Source organism: Octopus bimaculoides, chromosome 3, assembly GCF_001194135.2.
Source record: "Octopus bimaculoides isolate UCB-OBI-ISO-001 chromosome 3, ASM119413v2, whole genome shotgun sequence".
NCBI classification, from domain to species: Eukaryota; Metazoa; Mollusca; class Cephalopoda; order Octopoda; family Octopodidae; genus Octopus; species Octopus bimaculoides.
The window spans coordinates 30,948,475-30,954,278 of record NC_068983.1 but is presented as its reverse complement, the minus strand read 5'-3'; positions in this window follow the sequence as shown (position 1 = coordinate 30,954,278).

Here is a 5,804-nt window from a genome sequence, read left to right as displayed (position 1 = left end):
GATGTGTCGCTGGCTGCTGCTGCTGCTGTCGTGTGGTACACGGAACAGATCTCAAAGAGAAACTGAACCGAGACAAATTTGCTGGGTATGAGTTGATCTATTTATAGCGTTCAGGGGGCTCCAAGACCGTAGTAGAAAAACACTATCACGTGACCTTATTAAGGGCTGTGATTGGTCAGTTTGCGTTCTAGCGGGAACGGTTCGAAGAAGTTGCCGCTTCGAATATTAATCAGTCACGTGATGACAAGGAGATGGGTTCTCCGCTACGCCCGCGCTTGTTTATATTTAAATGAGAAGATTGTATGTAATGGCGATAGTAGTTGTGTATCTAATGGCGATAGGTAGTTTCACTACACATACATACATACATACACATTCACTTACAAACATCACTCACATAATAAAGTATACGTGTAGATTTACGTAATAACATATACATGTTTGTATATATTTACATATATGATTGCATCGATGCATATTTCCATAGACGCATACGCACACAAACTGCATTTACACACACACGCACGCACGCCAGTGATTGTTTTGTGTGCATTTATTTATTAGCTGTGAAGCTACGTAATCAATATGCTGGTGGCATACGTGTGACGTTCCCAAAGCCGTTCTCGCCTTACTGCATAGGCTTAAAATCTGACAGATCAGAGGCAAAATGAAAGCATTCCAGAGTGAAATGCAACGATAACAGCTCTCCTTGATTGAAACAACTAGACACTCAGGGAACTGATGAAGAACTGTGATATTTCTGATGAGAATGAAGTCTTGGCATCTTTACCTAACACAATGCTGTGAATATTTTGCTCATCTATTTGCGAACATTGCAAAGAGTGTGCTCCAATCAATTTACTGCTGTGTTGGAAAAATTAAGCTACATCCCCTAGCAAATAGGATCATTGCTGCCCTGCGAGACCGTACTAAGTGGCGGTTTTCCATCACTATCGGAAACAAAAACTTTGAAGCCACCAGAAGAGAAAAAGAAAAGAAATCAAACGACAGGAGAGAAAGCCTCGACAAAATCAACCTCTTCTTCCACCATGCAGTCAATGCCATTGACTCTTCAATGCCATTGACTCTTCAATGCAAGAATTGATCTCCAGAGTCATCAACGGTATCACCATAAAGAAAGCGTTCAGCAAAGAAGAAAATTAATACTCGGATACGAGATAAAGCCGCCGCCGATAACTTTTATAATACAGATTGTGAGCTGTATATAGGCTGCGCTAAGCAAACGTTTAGTTTCTTATGATATCTCAAAATTTGTAAAAGTCAGTACATGAGAACAAAACCTATATTAAAAGTTTCACGGTGCCCATAAGGACTGCTGCTATTGATAATATAGATCAGTGCTCCGCGACCTTTTCATACTTGCGGTGTACTTATATTCTTTTCAAAATTCGATGGCACCTGAACTTAAAATATAACTAAAAGTATAACGAAAAAAGTTATATTCAGGTTCCACTGCAGCACACTTAGCATCCTCTCGTAGTTCACCAGTGTGCCGCAGCATATCGGTTGCGGATCACTGATATAGATGAGGTACAACGTGCAAAAGCCATCTGCTGTTCACTACAGAATTATACAAGTTGTCCATAGTTATAGAAAAGGCAGTAATCCTGTCAAGGACAACTGCAGGCACCTTGATGTAACCAGAGGCTCCAGAGGGCGTCTCACCACTACGTCCTGATTTTCCTACATGGCCGTTAGCTTGGACTGAAGTGGACCAATAACCGCTCTAATAATTGCAACAAATTTTTGTGCATATCAGTTCCAAGTACAGCATTATTTAGAAAAGTCAGTAACCGGTGCAACCGGTGCAACGGTCGATTCGTAGGAAAAGATCGAGCACTGCAGGTTGCCTTGTAGCTGCAATACGGGAAGACCAACGATAAGTTTTGTTTGATGCACTGACAAGGAAATGGTGTTAATGCTGAACGAAAGATAATCCTGCCATCCCCCATATATGGCAAACTGCACTTCTGTAAGGAGTATTTAAGAAATTCATTGACAGATACACACTATCGCAGGCCCACATTCTTCATCATGACTACTATGAAATCCCAAGTGGCCTGAAATTACAGCTACTCTCACTCCCGAAGAGAAGGCTAGAAATCAATCCAATCTGTGCGCACGAGTTTTCAAAACCGCATATATCATGTATTAAAGAGAGGTGTTTTTCAAAATAATTGCCTGTTCTTCTACAATGGAGTGTCAGAAGTGGGGTTAATCCATGCCCAGATTCTCTTTATGGAAGACGAAACAAACCAAGCAATCGACAAGGTGGTACTCGGTAAAATTCTCGACAAAAAGAAGTTACGCACCATCATCACTACAAACGGCCTCGGTAGTTACAGTACCAACTAATTCCTGAAATCGCTCAGAAACTCAATTGTTGTGAGTGAAAATTCATAACCGGAACGGAACATTGGCAAAGATCTGCAGAACAGTAAGGGCAGACCATAACACTGGACAACCGATGGAATGCATAATACAGTTCTCCATTGTAGTTGCGATGCAGAAGCCGTATCAGTTGTGAGTCGTGCAAAGTGACTAGTATGTGAAGTGACGCTACAAATATATCACTAAGGGAAGCGACCAGGTTACACATACATTCAGAAATGAGCTTAGCTTCAAGAAAGAACATGATGGAATCTAAACTTTAGTTGAGTCACGATACACCTTAGCTAGTAAGTTATACCGAAGAAACTACTAACTCCCACTCCAAAACAGGAAATTTCGCGTTCAATTCTGCCATTTAAACGAATAGTCCTCTACAGCATAAGAAAGAGGCAGGTGCTATGGTACAAGAAGAAGATGTGGAAAAAAAAAAAAAAAGAAAAATCTAACACGAGATGCTGAGGTACAGGGCATCTTTTTATCTAGATATTTCCGCCTACATTGTCGAGAAGGATAAATTGTAGCAAAGATGCAAATGTGGACCAACGAATAAAAGAAGTTCTCTGTCCATGGTTGATTCGCTTAGCCGCATCTCCACATTCTCACTCTGCCAGCAACAATATGAGCTCTACTACCTGCGAATACAACTCCATCACAATGCAGGTGCAACCTTATATAGGGACTTACGTACATTTCAAGACACCGCGTACGCAGCATTTCAAAAGGTATGTTTATAGTGTGCTTCAACGATGATGATGATGATAATGATGATGATGATAAAAAAAGGGCCAAAGAAGAAGTAGCAGCAGTCACTTCTATTTCAGAGCTGAGAGACTTTTTTTGTACTATCACACAAACAAATCAACCGATAAATTTTAATTTTCCGAAACAAACAACCGGCAACCAGAAATGTTTCTTTTCGAAAAATTTGGTTCACCGCTGTTGATTTTATCAATTATAATCAAACATACGATCGTGCACTTTATTTTTTGTGCAATGTATGATGAAAGTTCAAAATTGCAGCATGTTAAAAGAAAAAAAAATGTATTAATTCAACGATTTTGCAGTTGGTAAAAAGCTCGCCGGCACCTTGGGAGTCATCGGTTTTCTGAACGCTATCACGCTGCTACTAAAATGGAAATGCCAATTCCTAAATATAATAACATTGCAGAATGGTTGAATGAAACAGCAAAAAGACATACAAATAAAGCGTAAATGCAAAGCAAAAATTATTGAGTGTTTGTAGTGCCTTTGCCAATAAGAAATAGACATGCAAGGAAATGTTGGAGAATCATCTAAAGTGAATAATCTAAATCTTGTACCAGTGAGAGGAAAGGTGATTCTGATTTAGTGGGGCGGTTCAACAAAGCTGGTAATAATAATACGAAAGAGAAATATCTCAGACACGATATATAAAATGGCGGATTTTGTTGTGAGATATTTACTTGGTAATATTGGCACAAAATATTTTTTCAGTTATTACTAATGAATTTACCGATGCATCCAGCAAAAAGCACAACAAAAAACTCTTGGTAGCCAGTGAAAAATTTCTGGTTTCTGTTACTTGCAGGTACAAGATCGAAGATTATAGATGTGCTCACAAGACGGTAGCTACATTCACACAAATGTAGAGAGGTAAGATTTGACGAGGTTAGCAATATGCTTGGGGAAAAAATATCCGGAGTGGCTAAACTATTGGAACACGTTATCAAGTACATTCTTTCAATAAGAAGATTGTAAAGCAACAATAAGGAAATTGTTGCTTCAGTCAAGTACCAAGAAGGAATAAATTATTTGATGAGTTGAAATACAGCATAGAGGAGTCTGAAATTAAATAGATACCTAGTGGTATCTTAACTTAGAATGCAACTATATAGACAGTACGCGCTGATTTCATTCGATGAATATTTGATAAGTATTCAGTCTATTTGATACAATAATTTCTTCTATTGATAAATGCTTTGATCAGGCAAGGTGTAAGTTACATTCAAGGCTAGTCACATTGATTCTAAAGGCAACCAACAGTGAACACCTCACCGGAAATGAAGCTTATTAAGCAAAGACGCACCGATAACATGGGTATAAATTCAAATTATAATTCAAGTTTTGGAATTTGGGGCTTCTGTGAAAAAAGCCTCTATTCCTTGTTTAGCTGACATTGTAAACCGTATGAACTATTAATATGGCATTGAGTAATTAATTAAATTGGCAGTCACATAATACCAAAGTTTTGTAAAATTTCCCAACGTTTACTGGTAATTCATGCTGCATCAACGAAGACTGGACGAAAGCTTTTCCTCCACGAAAACTATTAAAGACAGGACATAAGAGACATTAAATTTTCTGTTTTATATTTTTCTTGTCACAAAAAAAAAAAAGAAAAAAAAAACAACAAAACAGTCAAAATAAACCTGATAGTAATTTCTGTAGAATTTGCTTCTCGAAATGGAAATAGAAAAAAAGCAAAGAAACATTTTGGCAGAAACCTGGTTGGCTTGATAGTAAAGTGTTTGGAATATTAAAGTTTGTCACTCTTAGGAAAAATACCATCTCGTAATTAATATTTTACTATGATACATTACAAATTTTAATCAATATATTTCAAACCTCCCAGTCGTGAAATATTACGAGTCATAGTGACAGAGAAATCGTCTACTTTTTGTGTATGTTGTACATTCATCATTTAATATAAATTTATATTAAAACACGAGCATTTAAAAGCTTGGGTGTTAATAAATGTTTTGAGTATCTCTGCATAATAACACCAATTTTATAAGCCACCTCCATAAAACAACTGCACTATCTATCTATCTATCTATCTATCTATCTATCTATCTATCTATCTATCTATCTATCTATCTATCTCCAACACATCTACACATACACATATATTTACGTATATATGTATATAGTTGGAATTTACAAAAAAAAAAATGATGAAGACGGGTGTGTAAACAACAAACAGATGGATTAGTTTAACGCTCAGGAAGTGATACTCATATACACACGTATCTATGTGTGTGTGTGTGTGTGTGTGTATCAAATGGTAAGAATTTGTTAAATCCGAAACTAGTTCCTGTTTAATAATGCTTTTTTAGGTGATTTTAAATGTCTTGCCCGCTCACGTTTTTGGTATGCTGCTATATTTCATGTTGAGAACAATTTAGGTCTTAATAGACACAAGATGTGATCTATTTCTAGCGCATTAATTGTCCACGTTAGTGGTCGGTGTTATTTTTTAAAATGTACCTTAATCCCCTGAGATTGCAGATAATATTTTTGAATCTCTTTGATTCTTTAGATGTGCTGGCCTCCTGATAATTGATCGATATTAATTAATATATGATTAATTACCAGATTTTATAATAATATATATATATATATATATATATATA